General features: G+C 37.7%; 1 protein-coding gene and 1 pseudogene across 1 annotated transcript in view; one reads left to right on the top strand and one right to left on the bottom strand.

Moving 5' to 3' along the window:
• Positions 1 to 27572, top strand: part of LOC111154265 (docking protein 6) — a 373118-nt gene that overhangs the window by 16730 nt on the left and 328816 nt on the right. The window lies entirely within an intron of this gene.
• Positions 1945 to 25875, bottom strand: LOC111154219 (annotated as a pseudogene).

Here is a 27572-nt window from a genome sequence, read left to right as displayed (position 1 = left end):
ATATTTATTTTTAGTATTGGTTGTGAACTTTCGAAGAGTGCAGAATTAGGACCCGTGGTAACTGTTTTCCAGGTTCCATGACAAATCCTACCAACAACTTGTGTTTTATAGTATTTTACAGTTTAAAACTATGTTTACATGTAACTCTCCATTGAAGGAGCACACTCCTCAGTGTGCGGGGCACATGCCATCTTCACTCTATATAGGAAGGCTGTGATATAAATGACTGTTGGGGGGGGCGCCTGGGTGGCTCAGTGGGTTAAACTTCTGCCTTCAGCTTCGGTCATGGTCTCAGGGTCCTCAGATGGAGCCCTAAATCGGGCTCTCTGCTCAGCGGGGAGCCTGCTTCCCTCTCTCTCTGCCTACTTGTGATCTCTGTCTAGCAAATAAATAAATAAAATCTTTAAAGGGCTGTGGGATAACACAGCCTAAGTCTGCAAGCTCAGTTCTTCCAAACAGTTGTCTAGTGCCTTCTCAGACTACCTGTTCGAACATGGCAATGTATTCCTCTGGTATGGCACCCCTGACCAGGACATGGTATACTTTTTCTTAATAACCATAATAATTATGAAGCTCCTATTCTCCCAGTTTAATATCTCTGTTCCAGTGCTTAGTTTCTGCTGAGTGTTGCAATTCCTAATCCCAGAGGTAATGTGTGAATGGTTCTTAGAACTCTTTATCACTTTCCCCGTGATGTGTGCAATCTGCCAGCCTTGAAACCTTAAGATATATGCATGACTTTAAATGCTGTTGAGAATTAAGAGATCTTCTCACCTGCCTTTATTCTTTTAACATAAAGAAACATTGTAGAAGTTGTCCTAAATGCAAAAAGACACACGCTCTGTAATGGGTTTTCTTCCATCTCATTGATGTTGATTTTTATGACGTGTGATTTTGTGACCTACAGGGAGTTGATGGATTCCCCACTTTCACCTACAATTACATTGTTTTTGTCTCTGAAACTACTCTGCACAGACCTCTGCCTCAGGAAAACCGAGGACTTCAGATGATTAACGTGATTTAAACCTCATCTCAAGGGTTCCAAGCTCTGAGCATCTGTACAATATAGTGGAGAGAACCACCTTTGGTTGAGTCCATTGACTTTCCAGCTCTGTACCTCATCTAAAAATTGACCATTAGTGCCAAAAGACTATCCCGTAGGATTATTGCAAGCTGTAAATAAGATGAAATATGTCACCTGGCTGGCATATGGTAGACCCCACACTCTTACCTATTGGCACTGGTATTTCTAAACCACAAGCACTGATTTGACTTGCCAAATTAAGAAGTATCATCATTTTTGAGTATTTTATATTTAACATCAGCTCCTGGGGACACTTCTCTCTTCCTTGGGCAAAACACTTCTCTGGATTCTATTTTTGATACAAAGCGAGGAGGCATGGTAGGACTTTAATCCAGAGCAATGACTTGATTAAAGGTGTTTTAGACATATTCTCCTGCACAGTGACACGCGTGGATTCATGCCAGTGAAGGCACGGGGACTGGTGTGGAGGTTGCTGGGGGGATCATGGTTGGCCATACCTGCACTGGGGCTGCCCTGCTTCCTCACTTCCAGTGCTGGGCCTTCTGGTCTTTTGCCTGACCAGCTCTACTCTGACATTCGAAAAAAAAAATTTTTTTAAGATTGATTTATTTATTTTTAAAGAGTGGGGAGAGGCAGAGGAAGAGGGAGAGAATCTCTAGCAGACTCCCCGTGGAGCACAGAGCCTGATGCCAACCCTGAGACCATGACTTGAGCCCAAACCAAGAGTCCACCACTCAACCGACTGGGCCACTAGGGCGCCTCATCATTCAAAAAAAGTTTTAAATGTTACTTCAGTTTGTGTCAGCTACCAGAAGAGCAGATGGGAAGCCTTCCTTCTAGATATATATATATATCACATATATATATATATATATATATGAGCCCCCAGCGTCTCATAAGGCAAGAGAGGTAAGACTGGACCAGGCTCCACAGACCCTAGCTGTTCATGTCCGAAGAGATGGTCTTCTTCCTTGTCCGAACCTTCAGGGAGCGCGAGGTGGTACCCTCCCGCGCCAGCGGCTTCCTTTTGACCACACGCAGGCTTTGGCTGCGGCTCCGAGGTCTCTCTCGGGGCCGGGCAGGTGGCTGGGGGACTACCTCGGTATCTGACCAACACTCATCGTCGGTGTCACTGTCCTGCAGGCCCCCTTCCCGGTACCCGATGGGTGGCCTGTGGCAAGGGACTTGGTCCTCCAGGTAGAGGGGATCCTGGTAGGTGGGAGCAGGGTCATCGGGGATGGAGCGCAGGTCCTGCATGGAGAAGCTCCGCAGCCTTCCAGCCAGTGCACCCTGACTCTTGGTGGCAGCCTGCACAGCGGCTGAAGCAGCAATGTTGAGGCCCAGTTTCCCAAAGCTTCCATTATATATATTTTAGCCATTCCCAGCCCTATTGCACATCCTCTGCTCCTAATATCTGCTGTTGTATCTGTGAGGAAGGCAAGGGATCCCCGCGCCAGTGCCGCCCTTTACATTTCCTGCGCTGACTCTTTCCTTGGCTTCCCTTCGAACTCATGCCCTCCCAGTGCCCACCATGGCAAGAATTCTCTCAGTGGTCTGTTTTTAAAATCCATCTTCTTTCCCTTAGAATTGTTAGTGCTGAAGTACAGTTTTATCTTCACTTTTCATGAGACTTCTGTAAAGTAGATATTTTAAACTTTAATCCCACTTCCAATCTCCAGATTTACATGCCCCAATTAAAATATATATATATATATATATATATATATATATATTTATTTATTTATTTTAGAGAGAGAAGAGCGAGCACAGGAGCAAGCATGCATGTGAGCTGGGAGAGGCAGAGGAGAGGGAGAGAGGCAGACTCCCCGCTGAGTGTGGAGCTCAATGAGGGGCTGGATCTCAGGACCCTGAAGTCATGTCCTGAGCAGAGATCAAGAGTTAGGGGCGCCTGGGTTCCTCATTCGGTTAAGCAGCTGCCTTTGGCTCAGGTCATGATCCCACAGTCCTGGGATCAAACGCCACATCGGGCTCTCTCCTCAGCTGGAAGCCTGCTTCTCCCTCTCCCACTGCCCTGCTTGTATTCCCTCTCTCACTGTCTCTCTCTCTATTAAATAAATTAAAAATAAAATAAAAAAAAAGAAAGAAGAAAGAAATCAAGAGTTAGATGCTTAACCAACTGAGCCACCAAGGTGTCCCTACATGCCCAAATTTTTATAACTCATGTCCTGCTTGATATCTGTAGCACACCCCAAACCGATGAGTCTATGTAGAATGTACTGTTTTCCTCCCAAAACAGCCACTTTGCCACATATAAACATATTTAAGTAGATATTTCTATTAGCACTGCTGTTTTTTGAAAATAATTCAGTATCAGATCTGAGAACCAATACTGGCTCCTCCCCGTCTCTGATTTCCTGCAAACAACCAAATGAATGTCTTGTCTTACTGGCGCTGCCTAAGAACGTCTGCCGTCTGTGGTCTCTTTCAGTTGAAATTCTGCTTCTGTAACTATTCTAAAGTATTGGTGAGACTTGCCAGTGGTTCCTTTTACTGCCTGCTCAATTATCCTCGTAGTCCCGCCACACTGATTTTCTGAATTTCAGTTTGAAACATATAATTCCCTTTCTTAAATTTTCCTAGGGCTTTTCATTACCTAGAGTAATAATTTTAAACTTGCAATTCAAAGCTATCCACAACACCTACCATTGTTTCATTTAGGTATTTTTTTATTATGTAGTATTTCAAGCGTACTGAAAATTACATAGTATCATGTTACAAATCATATATGGACTACGCATATTTTACCAACGTTATCGTAGTAATTTTTCTTTCTGCTTTAAATTTCTTTCTGCTTTAAAAAAAAAAGATAGGAAAATGTTGAGAATTGAAAACCCATTTAAACCTCTTGACATTAAAACCCTCAACAGTCCTATTCAGTAATTAACCATGTTGCTACATAGATCAAGCTTGTTCATTTCAATGGTTGTATTGTTTTCTATTGCATAAATAGGCTTCTCTTCTTCTGTTAATGGGCACTTATGAGGTTTTTCTGGTTTTGCTATTAATAAACCATGCTTCAGCAAATACATACATACATTCTCCTTGATCACGTGTATCCAGGTTTCCCTAGGGTTTGTAAGTAGAAGTAGAGTTGCTGCTTTTTGACATGTACAACTTCCCTTTACTAGATGTTTTCAGATTGCTCACAATAAATTGTTTAAATCCATATGCCTGGAACAATGAAACGAGAACTTTTCTCACATCCTCAGCAGCACTTGATACTGCCATATTTCCTTAAATTATGAAATATTTCAAGCATGCAGAGAATATGTGTGCTTTCTTTAAAAACATTTTGCAGTATTTTCTCCAGATTTTTAGAAAAGAAATAAAATGGATGAAGTTGAAGCTTTTGTGTATCCTAAACACTAACTTCAGACATCAACTTATCTCTATTATTCTATGCATTTCCCCCAAGTTTATTACATATTTACATTTAAATAACATTTACTGTTGCTTTGCTGTTTCAACTTTATATAATTCGAATCATGTACTTTGTTGGGAGCCTGGTTGGCTTGGTCGGTTAAGCGTCTGCCCTTGGCTCAGGTTGGGATCCTGGGATCAAGCTCCCTGTCCAGCTCCCTGCTCCATGGGGAGCCTGCCTCTCCCTCTCCCTCTGCTTGCTGCTCCCCTGCTTGTGCACGCTCTCTCTCTCTCCGTTGTCGAATAAATAAAATCTTACAAAAAAAAAAAAACAAAAAACCATACACTTTGTGACTTCCTGCAACGTACTTGTTTTTGCTCAAGTTTGTTTTTGAGATTCAAGCATTTTGGTAGAGTTCCAGTTTATGGATTTGACTTCTCTATATGATTATTTTGTAGAAATACTCCACCGTTTGTATTTCCTAATACATATGTGCAAGAGGTTTCTTGGTTGGTGTGTTTGTTTGGGTTACATGCTTAGAGGTATTTGCTGGGCATAGGTTGGCGCATACTTACTAGATACTGGCCATGTTGTTTCTAGATGGTGTATCCAAATGCACCCTCCACTGAATTCCAGCAGCTTTTTCCTCTGCTTCCTCTCCAACACCTGATATTTTTAGGTGAGACTTTTTTCTCCTTTGGGTAAATGGGTGTTCAAGTTACATTTCTCTGTAGTTTGAACATATTTTCATATGTTTATTGACCAGCTGATTTTCCTGGTTTGTGAATTTTCTCTTCAGTTCCACTGATCATTTTTTTATGTAATATATCTTCTTAATCATTTATAGGAGTTCCATCTATACTTTGAATACTACTCCTTTGTAATTATAAATCCTACAACTATCTTCCCTCGTGCTATGATTCTCCTTTAAATTTGTTTATGGTCTCCTGTGTCTTACTGACATTTTAAATTTTAATGAAATCAAACTCATTTCTTTTATGGCTTGTACTTTTTTTGTCTTATTTAAGAAGTCACTCCGTACTGTAACATAAAACTGCTGTTTTCTATTTTATTATATTGTTTTCATGTATTTCTATATATGCTTAGATCTTTAATCAACCTGTAATTAATCCTCATTTTAAGATTTAAGTTTGGGGGGCGCCTGGGTGGCTCAGTGGATTAAAAAGCCTCTGCCTTCGGCTCAGGTCATGATCCCAGGGTCCTGGGATCGAGCCCCACATCGGGCTCTCTGCTCAGTGGGGATCCTGCTTCCTCCTCTCTCTCTGCCTACCTCTCTGCCTCCTTGTGATTTCTGTCTGTCAAATAAATAAATAAATCTTTAAAAAAAAAAAAAAGATTTAAGTTTGGAATCTTAGTTTCCACATGGATACCCAACTTTCAGCTCCATTTAGTAAATATTCTTATCCATGAGCTTGTTAAAGTCAGCTCTTCAGATTTCATGTACGTGGTTCCAATATTTTGTTATATTTAAACATTTTGGCTGTGGTTTTGAATGACTTTTTTTTTGTTTGTTTTATATTAGATTTTCTCATTGGTAGTTATTTGTTTATAAGAAAGCTGTTCTTTTTTCTATATCTTGTATCTCACACTGATTTACTCATTGAAGATTGAATATATGGAGGGCTTCTTCGGTGCAGACACTGTGTAGGTGTGCAGGATACATCCAGCTAAATGCATGAAACCTGCCCACCAAGAGTGCTTGCAAGGGATCCAAAAAGATAAACTCACAGTTGCAATGTAGAGGCATACGTGCCTTTTGCAAGGGAAGATGATGAGAAAATATGAGGGAATTGTAACACTGAGAACCAAGAAGTGTCCAGAGAAGTGAAGGTGTTTGAATTAGTTCTGATGGAGGAGCAGAGGCTGATTGGGTGGTTATGCGGGAGGGGCTGGGGGGATAAGAGGAGTGACCAGGGCAGGGTAGAGGGTCATGGAGTACCTGTGGCCGTGAACAAGAATGCCAGTGAGCCAGCCAGGGGAGGGTCAGAGTTTAGAAGACATTTAAAGTTACAAGAAGTTATAACCTTGATGCATAATCACAGGGTTTTCAGAAGAGTTTTAAGCAAGCGAGTAAGTAAGACAGTCACAATGATGCATGTGAGGTTGGGATTGGCCCCTGCGGGGTTGGCAACAGGGATGCTGTATGGAAGTTATCCAGAAAGTGCAAGAAAGAAAGTGCACAGACAGAAGAAAGAGAAAGATGCTTTACTGTCACATTCAGAGGAGTGTCTTTTGCGTATTGTACCATTATATAAAAATGGATGAATAATTGTCCCTCTTCTGGTCCTTTGAAGATATATACTTACTTTACACAGTATTATTTCTTCTGCTCCCAGTATCATGACTTATCACAGTGCTGCACATCATTTAAGACCATTAAAAAAGTCACCTCACTTTCAAAGCTTTTTCTAGAATGTCTAAAAAATATGTGACTCTCTTCCTCCCTCCTTTCAATTATTTACAGTACTTTGCTTGGACTCTCTTTACCTTTATTCCTGCATTTCATTTTGTTATTGGTTCATGAAATTAATTTTTTAATTATCCCACAATCCTATTTATTATATAAGAGCTCACTAAAATATATTAAGGGACTCCTGGGAGGCTTAGTCAGCTAAGTGTCTGACTCTTTGATTTCTGCTCGGGCCGTGGTTTCATGGGTCATAGGGTCAAGCCCTGCCCAGGCACCACACTCAGCAAAGAGTCTCCTTGAAGATTCCTTCCCCTACCACTACCCCTAGTCACGTGCACGTGTGCACATGCTCTCTCTTACTCTCTCTCAAATAAATAAATCTTTAAAAAAAAATTCTTTAAAAATAAAAAATTGCATTAATAATGAGGCAATGAATAGTTTGAAAATAAATTCAAATTTTAACTTAATTTATTATTTTTTAAGATTTATTTATTTATTTGAGAGAGAGAGCAAGAGTGGGGCGAGGGGCAGAAGGAGAGGGAGAGAGAGAATCTTGAGCAGACTGTGTGCACTGACCAGGGAGTTGGCTGAAGCAGGGTCAGTCTCATGGCCTTGAGATCATGACCTGAGCTGAAACCAAAAATCGGATGCTTAGCCAACTGAGCCACCCAGGCTCCCAAAGAAGAATATTTTTATTTTTATTTTTTTATTTAAAAAAATTTTTAAAGATTTTTATTTATTTATTTATTTGAGAGAGAGAGAGAGAGCATGAGCAGAGGGAGGGGCAGAAGGAGAAGCTGGCTTCCCGCTGAACAGGGAGACCAGTTTGGGGCTTGATCACAGGAACCCCAGGATCATGACTTGAGCCCAAGGCAGCTGCTTAACGGACTGAGTGACTCAGGTGCCCCCAAAATATCTTTAAATACAATATGTCAAGCAATCTCAAGTCAGATACTTGTAGTTTTTAGTCAAAATGATTCTGATTTAAAATGTTGAAAACTGTTTATGCATTAAAATTAAGGAAGTCACATAACTAGTAAACATATACTTAATTTTCAGATTCTGTGTCCCCCTTGACTTTATTTCTCTATCCCTATATTAAGGAGCTAGGCGAGACTATCTGATTATTTTTTTTAAAAGATTTTATTTATTTATTTGACAGACAGAGATCACAAGTAGGCAGAGAAGCAGGCAGAGAGAGAGGAGGAAGCAGGCTCCCTGCTGAGCAGAGAGCCCGATGCGGGGCTCGATCCCAGGACCCTGGGATCATGACCTGAGCCGAAAGCAGAGGCTTTAACCCACTGAGCCACCCAGGTGCCCCCTATCTGATTATTTTAACTGTACCATATTATAACTAGATACATTTATTTATGGGTTTTTTAAAAATTTCTGAAGAAATTCTTCCTGACCTAATACCATGAATTTGCTCTCCATTTTATTCTGATAGTTCAAATTTCAATTTTCTTGCATGGGTTTTCAGTTCACCTGGAATAATTCTTTGTTAGCGTGAGATGTAATGATCAGATTAATTTTCTAATTATCTTTAGCCAATTTTCTCATCACTATTTGCTAAATAGTGTATCCTTTTCTATTCGTGTTCAAAGTTACTTTCTTCATAAACCAAGTTCCTGTGTGTGTATGGATTATATCTGGGTTCTCTAATCTGCCCAGTTGTTCCTTTGCATATAATAAGTCTTGGTATCTGCCCCCACCCCCAAGCACTTTATCTTTCTTCTCCAAAATTGTCTGGGATCTCTTAATGCTTTATTTGTTATCTGCATTTTAAGATTGGTTTTTAAGCTGCATCAAAAACTTTGCTGAAATTGTAATTCAAATTCAAATTTTAAATTAGAAACACAATTATAAATGAGTTTTAGACATTAGATGATTCAACATCTTGTTACAGATATAGAAATGGAAACCCAAAGGAGTGAATTCAGATAACCCATAAAAACCATTTTGAGTCTAAATTTCTTGGGAAGTTTAAATGACTAAAATTTGGACTGTGCTGCTAAACACTATAGATCATGATAATACTATTTAAAAATACTAAGATGGAAAACACAGGAAAATCTATGAAATTAAATAGGCAGTGAAAACAGTGAATTGTAAAAAATGTCAAAGATTACCATTTTAATAAATGTCTATACCAATGTATCCACTTTGTAAGTACAGTATATTTCACATTTTGACTATTTAATGCTCTTTTCTAAATCCAGTTATTCTTAATTCCTTCCAGTCTAATGTATTTACCCTTCTTCTAAACTTGTCTTCACTTTGTTCATAACTCTTTATGGCCTTTAGCTTAGTCCACTTTGTATTGTGCTAGTGATTAGATTATATAAAATATAGAAACGACAATGTACATATAGAAGGGAATATAGATTATAAAATATAGAACAGACCAGTAAATGGCAGAATTGATATTTACACTCCAGGATAATTTTTACTTTCTTACAATAAAATTTGGGCACCCACCATTTTCAGTGGGCGTGACTTATGGATATTATATAATTTGTCTAATGAATCGCCTACTGTTTGATTCCCTTTACCCTTTAGATAATGTCTTAGAAGGGTAATTGTTGGGTCAAAGTTCTATATTTAATAATTTTAAAATCTGAGATAATTACATAAAATACTTATATAAAAGTTATAACATAATGCAGAGAATTTTGTATACCCTCATCCAGTTCTCTCTTATGTCGATATCTTACATAGCATAGAATAAGTCTCTCTTAATCTTTTTTGTGTCACTACTTATATTAAAAATAGCAAGCTGTGTTTAAACATTCTGTTTCTTTAAAGCCTAAGCCATTTATGATAACAACCAAAGAAAATGAAACAAAAAAAGAGAACTTGAAAATATGTTACAATTAAACACTGAGGTATTCCATAATACAGCTTATAATTAGTGAACACTTCCAATAAAAATTATTAAACTAACCAAGTTTATCAATATAATTCTTCTAAAATGGATTGAAAGATACCAAACCTATAGACAAACTGAAAGAAAAGCGAAAACTAGTGTAAGCTGATTGTTCACGCATAATACTATTTTGAGGAAAGAGAAGGGACAGATAAGCATATTTCTGATTTCAACAAGGTTTCAATGTGTAAAATTAATCTTATTCACAGTTCAGCAGATTTAATTAATTAACTACCGAATACTGGCAACAATCATTCATTTGTTGGTGTTAATGACTATGTATTAATGTTCAAAGTTTACAAGCTTGGATTCTGTCTTCCAAAAGAAAAGAAAGACCAAAAAAATAAAAAAAAAAAATTTAAAAAAAAAAGGTCTCTAATGCTCTAATGGAAGAAATTAAGATTTTATTTGAAACAAATTAATATAATTTTTAAAATATTTCCTTAAGAAACACTTGTTTGCGTTTATGCTTACAATGTATAAAATGAATTAAGCTAAAGAGTAGTTCTTCAGGATTTCATGATTCAAGATGAAGTGAGTGGGCATTACGTGTTCTGGCCAAAGGAGTGCTATTAAATCAGGCTTTAAGGCTGTGGACATGTCTACTTGACCTCAAAACACAGTGCTTTGCTTGCTTTCATGATTTTGATTATGGCAAAATCATAGGTATGCCAGTTCGTGGAACTATGGTATTGAGTAAAAACATAGTTGCTGTCCTCACTGAATTTTATTTAAAGAGCCTGATGCTTGTGCATCTCAGTGGGTTTGGATCCAGTTTGTCAATATGTTGATACAATTTAAATTCCTTTTTAAATTGAAATAGAATGCATCCAGGGTTTCTAGGAGATTTGCTAGCACTACATTTACTAATGCTAATTGAGTACAGCCTCTGCTTGATGGACAGGTAGTGAATCACTCTTAGAAAGCAGGTTTCAGTTTGCCGCCTTGATTTTTTTTTTTTTTTTTTTTTTGGAGACTCACTAAGGTATTTTTAAATATTTTATTGTGTAATTGAACGGCAAGAACATAATGGCTTTGACATCTGAGGTTCCACTCAGATGTTTTGCAAGACTGTAATAGAAATGTCAGGGAAAGTTAGGGATGTCTTTTAAGTGAGCAACTTTTTTTTTTTTTTAATGCACCAAATTTTGTAAGTTAATTATAATGTAATAAAAATGTATTTTAACCAAAATAGCGGCCAAAAGTTACCCCAGAGAGAGATAAATCTCATATACATGCAAGTCTCATGCTGTCCTTGCAAATGTAGTGTGGTGAGTCATATTTACTGGGAAGAGTTCCCCTGCTGGGCTCTTACGCTGTGAATAGGACTGAGCAATGCTCCCGGTGCTCACAGTTTTTGAGGTTGTGCTCTGTCTGTATACTCTGTATACATGGGAGAGAAGAAAACCAGATACTCTTTCCTTTTTAAAGACCTGGATGTAGCAAGTTTGGAAAGAAATGTGGAGTGTTTCTTTTCAGGAACTAGTTAAATATATAGCGCTTATGTGACATTAAAATAACTAGAAAGAACACAGAGATGGAAAGAACTGCAGGAATTTCACATCTGGGATTTTGTCACATATATTCCTATGGACTTTCTCATCTCAGGTTTCCTGTATCCGTGAGGTCGTACCAGAATGTGACGGATGTCAGCAGAATGCTCTGTGCCCTGGGTTTATCACCCCCACCATAGAAACCTTTTCTCTTTGCACATGGTTTTTCCGCGGGGGTTAGTCAGTCTCACTTTTCTTTGTGCCTCTTAAGTGTTTTGTACGGACTTTTGAACTTCTTTTCTGAGCAGAAGCGTGTGAGGTTGTGTCTGCTTGGTGTGGAAATTTTGAAGGGTCTGAGGAGAAACAAAGTTCACAACCAGGTAAAGCTGTTTGATACAGGTTTTCCAGTTTTCATTCATTCCTCTAATACTTGCTGATTTCTGGCCCTCCCAGCATTCTTCTTCATTAACGTTTCTGCCAAGTACTGCCTGTATGATCTTTGGCAAACTATTAAACACTGCACTTGAAACTCTTCATGGGAAAAATAGAATTCCTACCCTTGCGACAGTGGTGAGGCTCATATAAAAGGAAGGGAAATCGCACAAACCTCTCAAGATGAGTGTGCACTGAGGTTCGTGTGCAGCATGTTTCCTGGGGATGCTCTTGGGAGAGACACCTGGAAAGCAGCCAAGAAGGTAGGACTGGTAGAAGAAGTGGACCCCAGTGGGCTCTGACACTGAGATTGCTCCAGAGAACTACTGCAAATTCATGCAGAGGAACCAGCCTTCCCATCCCACGTCAGCCAGTCGCCAGCGTCAGCTTGTCTCCTTGGGAGCCGGTGATTTTTTTTTTATATATACATTTTTTTAAAGATTTTATTTATTTATTTGACAGAGAGACAGAGATCACAAGTAGGCAGAGAGGCAGGCAGAGAGAGAGCGGGAAGCAGGCTCCCCGCTGAGCAGAGAGCCCGATGTGGGGCTTGATCCCAGGACCCTGGGATCGTGACCCGAGCCGAAGGCAGAGGCTCCAACCCACTGAGCCACCTAGGCGCCCCTAGCCGGTGATTTTTAAGTCTGCTTAATCATGCATTTATCAAATATTTTTATCTGTACACTCTGGGAGAGAGACAAACAAGACATGGACCCTTCCATTAAGATCATATTGAACTGGTGGAGGTGGTCTCTTGTGGGCTCTTGTAGAACTCATAACAATAATAATAATAATAATAATATGTTCCATGTTTGTGGGACATAGGAAAAAAGTGTTTGTAATAGATTGTGGACATAGAGTGAGAAAGGATTCCTTGAAGAGTGGATCTTGCACTGTGGGGCTTATATCTGGATTAATGATAAATGGTCAGAAGTTCAAGTTGCAGAAGAGCATTAAGTATTGTTTTTTGCACTTTAATGAATGTATTTAAAATATTTTATTTTAAATACATTTATTTTAAATACTGAGCCTGCGTGGCTCAGTGGGTTAAGTGACCGCCTTCAGCTCAGGTTATGACCCCAGGGTGCTGGGATCGAGTCCCTCATGGGACCCAGTCCCACATCCTGCTTCCTGCTCGCAGGGAGTCTGCTTCTCTCTCCACCCTTCTCCGACTCCTGATCTCTCTCTCTCTCCCACTCTCTCGCTCTCTCAAATAAAGAAATAATATCTTTTAAAAAATCAATAAAAATAAAATATTTTATTTGCTTATCTTTCTCCTACAGTATTTCCAATCTATCTTTTTTTTTTAATTTTCAAAGAACATGTCATTTGCATACAAGGAAAGCTGTATAGATAAATTTTCAAATGAGTATTTTCCTCTCTTTCAGTTTTATCCCCCTGAAGTATACCTACTCTTAACTTTTTTTATGTGTGCTTTTCTTTAGATACATAGAGATATTATTTAAGATCATATTTGTTCCTTTGCTATGAAAGTTGAAGTTAGCACACTTATAATTCTTCTCCTAGGAAGAAGACATGCATGCTACTGTAACTGCTTCAGGTTTTTAATATTTACGTTCTGTCTTGTACTTACAGTTCTTAGACCTTTTGAAACCTTAGTTCTGTATTTAAATATGTGTGATAGTCACCACCACAGCCGCTCGCTTCCTAAGTGCTTTGTTTTGATATCTATCTGGATTAGCTAGCTTTCATCATTAAATAGTTGTTTTCAGGAAGATATTAAGAAGAGTCACGACATGGGGAACCTGGGTGGCTCAGAGGGCTACGTATCCAGCTCTTGATATCGGCTCAGGTCATGATCTTAGGGTCGTGAGATCGAGCCAGGTGATGGGCTCCCTGCTAGCAGGGCATCTGCTTGAGATTCTCTCCCTCTTTCTCTGCCCCTCCCCCCGCTGGCTCTCTCTCTTTCTCAAATAAATCTTTTAAAAAAAAGTAGTTATGACATGTTTTCTGGCTTATGGCACACCTATGAATATCCATCTGATCCTCTTACACTTGAAAGATAACTTGACCTTGAATATATTTCTTGGGTTAGTCTTCACTGAGACCCTTGTAGAGATTGGGTCCACTGTATTTCAGTGCTGATCATTTCTGTGGAGAATTTTGGTCTTTTGATTATCTAACTTTTTTCACAAATGGTTTTTCTTCTTGGGTTTCCACTCTTACTAAAAATATATATTTTGGGGTGCCTGGGTGACTGTTGGTTAAGTATGAGACTCTTACTTTTGGCTCAAGGTCATGATCTCAGGGTCATGAGACAGAGCCCTGAGTGGGACTCTGCATTCAGTGGGGAGTCCTCTTGGGATTCTCTCTCTCCCTCTTTCCCTCTGCCCCTGTCCTAGCTCATGCTCTGGCTCTCTCAAATAAATAAGTCTTCAAAAAATAAATAAATAAATAAATAAATAAATAAATAAATAAATAAAGAAGAAAGGGAGGGAGGGAGGAAGGAAGGAAGGAAGGAAAGAAAGAAAGAGAGAAAGAAAGAAAGAAAGAAAGAAAGAAAGTGTTTGCCTTAATTCTTAAAAACATCGAACATGAGACAAGAAAGATAGACTTTATGTAAGGTTGCAGTCCTTGAGAAGAAAAAAATTTGCACATTGTCTAACTGAAACTTGAATACATGTACTGAGTGGGTGGGTAGTGAAATTCAGCAGTTTCTTGAAGTATTTCATATCATGCTATTGAATTCTTAACAGGTTAATTAAAAAAGTAGTTGACTATGTTAAGCTTTGTTATAACAATAGAAGACAGGAAAATACTAAAATAAAACTTTTCAAATTCTCTATACTTCCTTATTCCTGGTATATTTTGTGTGTATTTTTAATTTGCATTAAATCAGTCTTAATAGCCAACAAAAAAGCACCTTTATATCAATAACAGATAAAATTGCAGTAATATTTCACTGTAGTTATTATCATACTATGTTACTGTCAAAACGGCATAAAAGGATGACAAAGATTCTATTATAAGAGTGTTTAACTTTTGAAATTCAATAATTACATTGTTCCTTTTCTGTCCATCTTTCTGTTTCATGTTAAGTACTTCCCTTTCAAGATTTCAATTCTTTCCTGCTTTTTGAAACATTTTTGCAACTGAAGACTTTGGAAGACAAGGAAAAATAAATGTAATAGGACATCTTTGTACATAACGTCTATGGCTGTATGTAGTTTAATAAGAACTAGTTTGAACTTTGTTTCTTTTTTTTTTTTCTTTTTTCTTTTTTTTTTAGAGAGAGAGAGAGGGAGAGAGAGCAAGCACAGGCAGACAGAATGGCAGGCAGAAGCAGAGGGAGAAGCAGGCTCCCTGATGAGCAAGGAGCCCGATGTGGGACTCGATCCCAGGACACTGGGATCATGACCTGAGCCGAAGGCGGCTGCTTAACCAACTGAGCCACCCAGGCGTCCCTGAACTTTGTTTCTTATACAGAAATATTTTCAAAGCCATACCGTACCGACCCCCAGTGACTCACGCAAACATGACTAGCATAGATAACTTAAATTTACAAGTTATTTCTGAAGCAGGGACGTATATTTTTTGGCCCAGCAGAACATGTTGGACAATGTAACAATAAATGTAGATACAAATCCACAATTCTTTTTTAATAATAGAAATATCAACAGCCAAGGGATGCACAGAATGATTATTCATTCAACAGCTGTTGTACCTGAAAAGCCCCACAGGTGTTCTGTGATATGAAGTCATGGCCCGGTAGAAATAAAATACCAACATGCATAATGTAGCACGGAATGTTTTGAGTGCCTTAAGAAAGACACAATAAAATATTTTGGATATTAAAAGAAGAGAACAAATTGTCCTGGCTCGAAAGAGGGCAGCGTTCAAGAAGAATACTTTAGAAGAAAGATAACACTTAAGCTGCGGATTAAAATACGGTTACCCTGGGATATGCTGAGATGGAGTCAGAGGACAAAATAAGAATCCTGAGGATTTGTATAATCCGAGATTGTGTATAATCCTTGCATAATTAGTCTTTCTTCTGCCTTGTGTTGTATTTTTAAAAATTTCACCTTTAATGTTATTTTTGACTTGTTTTACTCCATTTTTAAAATAGGGTAAATTTGCTCATCTTATGAATATTAACAAAGTTATTTGGAATGATCTTTTATGTGCTTTTTCTTTTGAAGTATCTTTAAGAATTCTTAATATGTTTGAAAGTTATTTTTTAGCAATAGAGCTTTAATATCTGCTTGATACTTTCTACATGCTGATTATTGTCTTGAAGCTACTTGTATTTTCCCCTCAACAGGTATCACAATTTCAAATTATGTATCTCTGTCATTACTATATTAGTGTTTTTCTTTCCCACTAACTGTGAGTTGCATAAGGTCAGGGACCGCTTTCATTTTTCCTCACTGCATTCTCATGGCAGAAGGCTGACCCATAGCAAGAACTCAACAAATACTCCTTGAATTGATACACAAATAAGTGGGGTGGAGGGGAAGGGGATGAATGATACTTCACACTCGTTTTATCTAAAAATAATGAAGTGACTTTCATTTGGTATAAAAAGGATACATATGGGGTAGGAGTCTACCTCACAATAAATGCATCAGTAGATTCAGGGCCTGAATTAATTTTATAAAGTCAAAAACTGTATTCATATTGGAGCCGTAGTGTTTTGAACATGAATCTCCCTTGTTGATTTTAAAAGATCTCCATATTTATGGTAAGATTTTAGTATCCAGACATGAAATTTGACTACCTGTTGAGGGCATAGCTGCTTTCTCAGCAGACACCTAGAGACCGAAGTCCCGGGAGATCCTGGGGAAACACCACAGCTTAGCGGTTACTTGTATGGATTCTAGAGCATCAAGGTCTCAGGAGGAAACCCAGAGTCAGCACTTAGCAGAGCGCAGCCTGGGGAAATATATCTCTTCCTCGTTCCCCACTTTATCCTCAGCCAAATGGTGTTGGCAGATGATTAAATCAGTTAAATCATTTAGAAAAATGATGCGAGTCCTATGACAGTGCAAGTCTTATATGATTATAGGTAATAGGGACCCTGCTCTTTGGTTACGTCTGGGAGGACAGAGGTTAAGCTGGAGAGATCTGAATCCGTATCTGCTTTATCCATCATGCAAGAGAGTAACTAACGGAGGGCCATATATGTTCCATTTCTTTTCGAATTCTGTTGTCTGACTTGACTGTGCTGGAGATAGTCTGAACTCCGTAGTGAGACTTCAGGACCGTTCAGGATCCTTTATTGCTTTATTCTCCAGCATTTTACTGGGCCACTTTCTGTCTCTTGTACTACTTGCTCCCACCACACCCCTGACTCTCTCTTGCTTCAGGGAGTTGCTGATACTGCTTCCTAGACAGAGACCCGCAGCGCTCTTAGTACTGCATTCTGCCAGTTTCCAAATCTCAGATATCACCTCCTCTAGGTGGTGATCCCGAGTCCAGGGCAGAGGTCATGTCTGTGCGCTCCCATAGCCTCTTGTGTACATCCCGTGTTGTGCTTAGTGTATTCTACATGTAATCTTGCGTTACAATGCTATATCCAGATGGTTTAGTTCCTCCCTCTTTTTGTCTTTCTCTCCACACACACACGCACGCACACATGCACACACACACACGTACATATGCATACATGTGCACAGAGACACAAATTTTTATAATATTTACATTTATATTAAAATCACATATGTATGTGTATGTATATGTGTATATATATATACACACACACACACACACACATATATATATATACATATATATATATTTATTATTTCTGGCTGAATAGTGTTTCATGTATAAATATGCCACATCATGTTTTCCCATTTATCAGCTGATGGGTATTTGATTTGTTTTCACCTTTTGGTGATAGTGAATCACGCTTCTTTGAACATTCTTATATAAGTTTTTAGTGATGCCTTTAAAAAAATATTTATTTTAGAGAGAGAGAGAGAGTGTATGAGTGTAGGCAGGGGCAGAGGGAGAGGAAGAGAATCTCAGGCAGACTCCATGCCCAGGGCAGAGCCCAACATGGGGCTCTGTCCCCGACCCTGAGCTGAAACCAAGAGTTAGACGCTCAACTGACTGAGCAACCTAGGCACCCAAATGGTACCTTTTAAAATTCTTTTGAATATGTATGTATGGGTGGAATCATTGTCTCATATGGTAATTTTCTGTTTCACATCTGGAGGAAACTCAAAACTGTGTTTTGCACAGTGGCTGCTCCCTTTTACATTCCACCAGCAATGCGAAAAGATTCTAATTCATCCATATCCTCACAACACTTGATATTTTCTGTGTTGTGATGATGATGATGATTAATGGGCATAAAGTAGTATCTCATTGAAGTTTTGATTTCATTTCTCTGATGAATAATATGCTGAACAGCATTTCATGGGCATGTTGGCCATTTTTACATCTTTGGAGAAACGCTTACTTACGTCACTTGTCCATTTGAGGGGAGTTAGTTGTTTTGTTGTTGTTGACTTGTGAAGTTTCTTTATATATTCTGAACACTAGACCCTTGTCATTTATATGACTTCCAGTATGTTCCTCTATTCTGTAAGTTGTCTTTCCACTTTCTTGGTAATATGCTTTGATGCACAAATAATTTAATTCTTATGAAATCTAACTTTATCTATTTTCTTCTTTTGTTGCTTGTGCTTTCAGTCATATCCAAGAACCCTTTGCCAAATCCAATGTTATTTACCTGTATGTTTTCTTCTAGTAGTTTTATAGTTTTTTTTTTTTTAAGATTTTATTTATTTATTTGACAGACAGAGATCACAAGTAGGCAGAGAGGCAGGCAGAGAGAGGAGGAAGCAGGCCCCCGGCTGAGCACAGAGCCCAATGCGGGGCTCGATTCCAGGACTCCGGGATCATGACCCAAGCCAAAGGCAGAGGCCCAACACACTGAGCCACCCAGGCGCCCCTAGTAGTTTTATAGTTTTAACTCTTACATTTAGGTCTTTGATTCATCTTAAGTTAATTTCTTCATGTGGTATGAACTTCTTCCTTTTTTTTTTTTTTTTTTTTTTGATGTGGATTTCCCATTGTCACAGCACTATTTATTGAAGAAATTATTTTTTCTTCCTTGAATGGTCTTGGCACGCTTGTTGAGCGTGAGGCGGCCATAGATGTATGGGCTTATTTTTAGGCTCTTTGCTCTGTTTTCTTGATCCACATGTCTAGCTATTCTTATGACAGCATTGCACTGTTAAGATTACTGGAGCTTTCTATTAAGTTTTAAAATTGGGAAATGAGTCCTTCAGCTTTGTTCTTCTTTGGCTATTTGAGGTTAATTATAATTCCATATGAATGTTTAATCATATGGATGTTTTGTAAGAGGCTAATGGGATTTTGATAGGAATTACATTGGATACGTAGATCACTTGCAGGGGTGGGATATTGCTATTTTAACACTATTATGTCTTCTAAATGATGAACCTGGGATGTCCTTCCATTTATTTAGGTCCTTTATTTTTGAGATTTATTGTCATTTCAGCATCCAAGTCTTGCAGTTCCTTGGTTACATTTACTCTCAAGTATTCCATTTTTACGCTATCCTACAGGGAGTTGTTTTCTTTTTTCAATATTTACTTACTTATTTATTTTAGAGCAAGAGAGAGTGGAGGGAGTGGGAGAGAGAATCCGCACTAAATGTGGAACCCAGCGGGGACCTCCGTCTCACAACCCTGAGATCATAACCTGAGCCAAAACCAAGAGTCAGACACTTAACCAACTGAGCCACCCAGGTGCCCCTAAGTGGAATTGGTTTTTTAATTTCATTGTTAGGTTATTCATTGCTAGTGTATAGAAATACATGTAAATATACAGACATCCCATGTACATGGATGGTTAAAATGTCCAAACTACCCCAAGCAATCTACAGATTCATTGCAATCCCTATCAAAATCCAGAGGACAATTTTTACAGAAATAGAAAAAAAAAAAACAATGCTGCCATTCGTGCGGAACCAGAAGGACCACAAATGACCAAATCAATCCTGAGAAAGGAGAATGAAGATGGAGACATAACATGTTTTGATTTCAAAATATATTATGAGGTTGCAGTAATCGAAACAACATGGTACCAGCATAAAGACTGACACATTGACCAGATGGAACAGAATAGAGGGCACAGAAGTAAATCCACACATATGTTCTCAGTTCATCTTCAACAGTGATGTAAGGAATACACAATGGAGAAAAGATGATCCCTGAAAGTGATGTTGGGGAAACTAATACATATGCTTTTAACAATCATTGTAATGCTTCACAGGATCCCAGCAGATCCTTGAACTCCATGCTTGCTGGGTCAAAATTCACTTGATCTACTTTCTCCCTTAAGTCAGCAGAAAACCTTTGCTACACTGAGGGTCTGTAAAATAATTGTGTGTGTGTGTGTGTGTGTGTTTTAATATATAAAATGAACATATCTTAAACTATTTTAATATAAATATGTATTCATATATATTATATATTATACATGTGTGTATTATTTTCATATGTGAAAAAATTATACTATAAAACATCTCAGTGGGGTTTTTATCCAGGTGCTTTCTCTCCCCCCCCCCCTTTTTTTTGTGGTGTATGTGGAATATGTGTTTAGAACTGTGTGGAATCACAACTATATGTTGGGAGATATTTGATCGATATGGCAGGTTTTTTTTTTTTTTTTTTACATAGTGTGTGAAATAACATCCATTGAGACTTGAGATTTTAATGATAGCGGATGAGAAGAATAGAACATTTTGGGGGTAAATACTACAACATAAAATGTAAAATATTGGCAATCCTTCTCTTTCAGTTAAATTACCTGCAGCTGTATTGGCAAATGACTTGTCATTTAAATTCAAAAAGCTACATTATGGGCAATTTGAACTCATTTATCTTTTAAAAATCCATGAAAATAATGACAGCATTAATCTTTCCCCCCCAAAGAATGAACTAGTTTGAAATGCCAATTCTCTGAAGAGATTTCCACTCATTATAGTGTATCCAGATTAAAAACCAGAATTTAAAGGAGGGATTCAGGGCTTCAAATTTGTTTGAAATAGAGGAGACACAAGATTTCTACCATATAAAAATAAACTTTTGTCACTCAGGTATTACAGCCATGAATGATATCGACCATATCAAACATGCTTTTAAAAAAAATGATACTGAAGCATTGTTTTTATTCAGGAATACATTTCAAAAATAAATTCTTTTATTAAAGTACCATTGAATTTATTAATTTCCAAACTCAATAAACGAAACCTCAGTAAAACTAACGTTTGCTTTTTATACTCTCTAGAGCTCATCAGTTTTTCTGAATGGTGTACACTTTTTCTAATTTTATGTCTCCTCTCCAAGTTTCTTCTTGTTCTCTTAGTCGGTACTCATGTTATTGGGTTTATAACACCAATAATAATTAATAATCAATTTTTATTGAATAGTGAACATATGTCATTGTTCTTGCCATTTTACCTCATAAATAATTTAATACTTAACATTTGAGGAGAGTCAGGCATCTGGTTAAGGACTAGAAAATTCTAAAACAAGACTAAAGCCCAGTCAGACTTATCTCCAGAACCTATGCTCAGAACCATTCTGTTTAGTGCTTTTGAGGAGGATTATTGCAGAGGAGCTGTCTTCTATTTCTGGATTTATATTCTCCATGATTAAGCTTCTTCCACTGGTGCTAGAACTTTCCTACCATTAAGCACAATGAATGATATCTCATAACTCACATTCAGGAAAAAAATCTTAATGAGAAATAAGAAAGCAGTATACTCATGACTCTAATTCTTGCCTGAAATACATATATAATTGATTTGTAGATTTACATTTCAGGTAATTTTTACTAAACAATTTAACACCATTTTAATGTATCTTTGGGTAAAAGTTACTGAATAAAGAAGATGGTTTCCTATTACTATGTTATTTTGGTTGAAAATGAGTGTTGCTTATTTCTTCAGTATCACTTCTGGATTCATTTAAAAAATTTTATAATGAATTTCTCTTATTATCCATTTTGATATTTAGATTGCCACTAGTGTGGCCAGTGAGAACCTCTTTCAACTATTTTCTGTGTGTCCTCCTGACAATTCCCCATCAGCTCTGAAGCACTTCCTTATTTCCTGGCACAAAATATAAGGGTTGTTGGGGAGGGGAGAAGACTCACCTTTACCAAGGAATGACTAATAAAAATGCAAAATGAGTGATAGAAAAAGAAATATTCTTTTACAATCACTAAAGTAAAAATTGAATCCATCAGGCATCATCAATAATTGGGTGAAAAGAGGAAAACAAACACTCACAACTTAAATGGTAAAAATATCGCCAACAATGGGTGAAATGATATAATTATATCCTGATATGATGTAGTAACAAGGATATATAAGTGGTCATACTAATACATCAATAACATAATATAATATATTAGTATAACAAATATCTTGACATAGTAGATGTATATATTATATATATAAGCACCATTGAGAAAGATAGCAAAAAGTTTATGCATATACAACTAAATATACATTTATGCTTTATATGAAGTAATGGATGGGCATAATCAGTATATGTGTACATAAATATATTAATGTTTCCATATACATATTACATATTTTGAAATGGCAATTGAATATGAAGTCATTTATACCTTTCCATGTGAAAAAATCACAGCAAACTCACAGGTATCTGGCAAACTCATTGGTATGAGAAATTTATATTAACTGACTTTTTTGTGAATTTATTATTTTATTTCTTTCTGAATTCCATAAAAATTGTTTTCAAAGCCCACTTCTGTCTGTCTTGAAGTCTCATCTCAAGCCAGACTGTGCTCACTTTTGAATTTCCAGAACCCCAGCACTTTCTGCTTCACGTCTGGTTCTTTTCACTTGCCGTGTGTGTGTGTGTGTGTGTGTGTGTGTGTGTGTGTGTGGTGTGTGTGGGGTGCACGTATGCACACACATGCAGAAAAAGAAATAATACTATGTTTGAGGAAAGCAAGAAAAAGTCTCCAATGGACTGACACTCCCCGAGCGCCTGCCTCAAAGCATTGCTGTCATTATTTCTGTTACTGCTCGTGATAGTGGTGACGTATTGCAGGTGCTAGCCCTTTCTGGACTTCAGTGAACAAGCATACTTCTCTCTCTCACTCTCTCTTCCTCTCTATTTCTCTCTCTCCTTCTCTCTTCCTCTCTCTCTCACACACACACTACCAATTTATAAATATTTTATTGGAAAATTTTTCGAGCTCCTCTAACCCAGAAATTACTCCCAGAATTACTTTTGTATTTTACTGGTTTGTTTTCTCTTATTTTTTAGTCTTTTATGTCCTTCGTCTTCTCACGTACTATCTTTCTCATCACCCAAAGCAAATAACCTCACCTCCTACTCCACCCTGAGAACATCTAACAGGGATTTCTCAACATCCTGATTAACACTCTTACTGGTATCGAAATACCTCTTCACTGCTTCCATCAATTACAGTGGAACACAGATCCCTACTCCGGTCTGAATTCTTTCCAGCTTTTCTCTGAATAACACCCACTCTTAGGGATCCTATTTAATCCATTGTTATGCTTTCCCACAATTGTTGTCCTCCCCAAGCTTTAAATTATCTCTGTCTTCAGGGCCCCTGAATGGCTCTGTAGGTTGAGCGTCTGACTCTTGATTACAGCTCAGGTCATGATCTCAGGGTGGTGATGTGACATTGAACCCCATGTCAGGCTCTGCGCTCAGCAGGGAGTTCGCTTAAGATTCTCTCTCACCCTCTCCCTCTGCCCCTCCCCACCTCAAAAAAAAAATACAAATAAATAAATGATCTCTGTCCTCATTTATATTCTCACAGCCATAAACATCTTTTCAAAACTTTTTAAAAACAAAATTAAAAAACATTTTTGATCTCATATCCCCCTCCAGTTGTAGTCCTATTAAGCAGATTTTTTCAAAGTATTTCACATTTGTGCACATGTACAGATGTCCTAAGAATCTGAGGTAGAAGTGGTTAGCAGTCCTCTCTAACCATCTTCCATCTGGCAGACTGCATCATTCTGTTAAACACAGGTCTGCCTTCTCTCCTAAATCCTTTAGGAAAAGTTCAAAAACCTTAGTCCTTACTGTGGCCTCTAAGGTCTTTTCTGATTTGCCTCCCACATAGCTCAGTTCCAGTCACAATGAATTGATTGTTTCCCAAAGGCTTGTTGCTTGCTTTGCCTCATGTCTAGACAACTGTACATGCTCTTCAGTCCATCTAGAGAACTTTTCTCTGCACGTTCTCCTCCTTTTGTCTGGTTAGCTGCTCATGTTTTATCTGTTAATCATTTTTCATGTAGGTAGGATATCTCTTCTTCCAGATTGTCTCCCTTGACATTCTGAGACATAGTCATGTCTCCCGTTTGCTCCCGTATCCCTGGTGTATTGTACTGTGTGTTATGTAGATGGTAGTATCTATTCCATTAATTATTAAATTATTTGTGTACTTGTTAGTATTTCCTGCTAACCATAAGGTTTGTGAAAGCAAGTATCATGTGCATTTTTTAACCATGTGTCCTAAAGATCTAGCAGAAATCCTGGCAGATAGAGATCATTCACTATCTGTAAATAAAATGCTAGTTATTGGTCTTTTTTTTATAGACGGTTGTGTGTATTTGTGTGTGTGTGTGTGTGTGTGTGTGTGTGTGTCCGCAAATCTCCCTTTGGGCTCTGATGGTTAAAAATATTTACAAAATGTATCCTTAGACATCAGCTTTCCATGAATATTTTTATTACATTATTGCTTCTTTCCATTTTGGTATTTAAAATTCTAAATGTCATGGGTATTTAAAGGTATATTTATTCAACACATAGAAAGACCCTGTCCTATTTGTGCTCAATTTTTTTGTCTTTATTTTTATTAGAAGCTTCAGTGAATTGCTTTGGCTTTAAAAAATGTTTTTATAGAGCATTCATGTAGGGTATTAACTGATTAATCCTTCTCCTAGAAGATTACAAAACCCTCAAATCTGTGCACAATTCAACAAATCCAGATTAATAGCATTTAAGCATTGGAAAGGTGGTTTCTCTTGGGAGCTTGAGCAATTATTTCAACGTTATGCCCAAATAACTCAAGCCATTAAGAGTTGTCCTGCCTTTTAAATTCTCTGAGCCAGGAGGGATGACTGGCAGCTCTGCCTGTTTTTCATTACCTTCATCCTTGATTTCTTTTTAGCCTGATTCTTGGATGTTCGTCTATGGCTAAATATTATGGAATCGTTGCGGTCATGCCCCCTCTGGCTGGCTTTCCCTCTCCTCGCGAGATTACAGCAGCACTTGGGCATTCGGAAATGGGACAGCCGGACTTGGGGTCTGGCTGCTGACTGTGAGCCTCGCCTGTTCCCTCTGCCCTTTAGGGCTGGGCTCTGTTATTGAAACACTGAAGTTTTATCATCAAAATAACTGAAATATTTAACTAACTTATCCCTGAAGAAGAGTGTGGATAAGAAGTCAACAGAGCTCTTTGCAGTTCTGTGCACTACCAGTAAATTGCCTTTCACTGCTTGGGTGTGTGTGTGTGTGTGTGTGTGTGTGTGTGTGTGTGTTATCTTCATTGTGTCCTCTCTCCTATTCAGATTTCATGCTTCTGTGTCTGTATCAGCAGGGTCCTGCTTAGCATCTATTAAAGCCAAATAAAGCTTAAACTGTAATCATTGTAATTACATCTTCTTTTGTTTGAAAATAATATTTGCGATCGACTTTTGTCAGTGTTCTTGTTATCTAAATTGCTTCCTCCTCTATTCCTAGCATTCTGAACTCTGGACCTAAAAGCATAAAGATCCGGGCCATCTTAAGATTTGTCAATTTTTAAAGTGCACAGTGAGGCCTAGGCTTCAGATGTAATTGTAAATTGTGGCACACTTAATGAGTATAATAACCTAACAGCATGAGTGTTGTTTCCATAAACATGTTTGCATAATGATAGACTCACGTCTGAAAAGAAATCATCTAATCAATGTGAATTCCAGTAATTTGTCTCATACCCTGATGTGGGATTGACATTCTCTCTAAAAACCTGTTGAGTTGAAAGCTTGTCCCACAATGCACAAGATGTGCGTTACAGTGGAGGGGTATTTATTTTTGCTGATTACATCCGGTCCACTTTCCTATTCTTCAAGGAGAAACCTATTCCCAGAGTTGTCGACATCTTCATCTTTAAATGTGTTGCTGTCGGTTTGGTGAAAACAGTTGGATATTTTGTTTTTCAGTGCGGCTTTATTATGTTGAGAGCCTGAAGCTAATAGATGATGCCTTGATCTCATCATGTCCAGTCTCAAAAATGTTTGGTGAAGAGTTTTGCTAGGACAGATTAACGATGGAAAATGATCTGCAGGGTATCATAGATACATAATCTATAAAATTGTGTAGCTAAATACTCCAGATGTCTTATATTTGTTAAAAGTTTTACAATTTGGGCTTCTTGTGAGTAAAACCACTGAATCAGTAAACTATGTAAACTGTAGAATGCTATTACACATAATTAACAAGTCCTGAGGGATTTGCTTTTAAGAACAAGAGCAAAAAACAAACAAACAATAAAAACCCTCTGTTTTTAAATTTCAGATCACACCTGTTAAATACTCTTCAGATATAGTTCAAATTAACTTTTATTTAAAATTATTTGTTTCCTTGTAGCATCTTTGTATAACTTAGTTGGCTCTTAAATACTTTTGCTCACTAAAGAAGTTAAACTTGACTGCATTCACTGTGGTCCCATGTTACTGAAATCTAAAATTTGTTAAACCCGAATATGGGGAAAAAGATTGTAAACACACACACATATATTCATAACAAAATCAATTCACTGGTCTTACTGTTTGGCCTGTTTTATTTCTATTCTCGATTGGAGGACCTTAATTTTCTAATAATATTAAAATAGTGGAAAGCAGGTATTGATGGACTTATATCTTCATTTAAGGTAGAAGAAAACAAACATTTGCTTTCTGTATTTTTGTGATATAACTATAAAAGAATAAACAAAATTGGGGTATTTGGATGACTCAGTCCATTAAGCACTTACCTTCAGCTCAAGTCATGATCCCAGGGTTCTGGGATCCTCCCTGAACCCCTTGTCGAGCCCCACTTTGGGTTCCCTGCTCAGTGAGGAGTCTGCTTATGCCTCTCCCTCTGCTCCTCCCCCCTTGTGCTCTGTCTCTCTTTCTCAAATAAATAAATAAAATCTGTTAAAAAAAAAAAAGAATAAAATTCCTAGTAAAAATTATTTATTGGTTCTTAAATTTAATATAAAATTATACACATTTGTCCTGCCTTTAAGTTTTTCAAAAACAAAGGAAAAAGAACACAGGGTGAAGGAAAAATCCTTAAATTAATCAATGGCTAGTTAAGAACATATGTAATGTAATCATAATCTCAAATGAACAAAGATCTCAAAGATCCAAGGTTGGGGGAGGCAGCGACAGAGGGAGGGATGAAAGCAGATGGGGAGAGAGAGAGAACAAGACAGGAGATCAGGAGGAAGAAAGGCAGGCCCTTTCTCTTCTGTCCATAATGAAATATCCTTTTCTAACGAATAAGGTATTGATCCAAGTTACTTTTATGTTGATACCAGGGAAATATGGATTTCCTTTGCTTCTGTTCTTAAGTAGGAAGAAGGAAATACCGTGAAGACATTCAGTGGCTCGGATAGCTAACAACGTAAAAGAGGTCATGACTGATTTTAACCTTACTGACTTTTTTTGGGAGCAAGGACCCATCCTGTTTGTAAGCTGTAATAAAGGCAAAATGTTAGCCAGCCAGTATCTTATTTAATAATGTTGTAAATAAAGAGGAGGGTGAGATTCATAAATGTTTGAAATTATTAAAATACACCATACTCTGTTATAG

This window comes from Enhydra lutris, unplaced genomic scaffold (assembly GCF_002288905.1).
Source record: "Enhydra lutris kenyoni isolate GAN:26980312 unplaced genomic scaffold, ASM228890v2 scaffoldscaffold36, whole genome shotgun sequence".
Classification (NCBI taxonomy): domain Eukaryota; kingdom Metazoa; phylum Chordata; class Mammalia; order Carnivora; family Mustelidae; genus Enhydra; species Enhydra lutris.
This window is presented reverse-complemented; position numbering and strand designations above follow the sequence as displayed.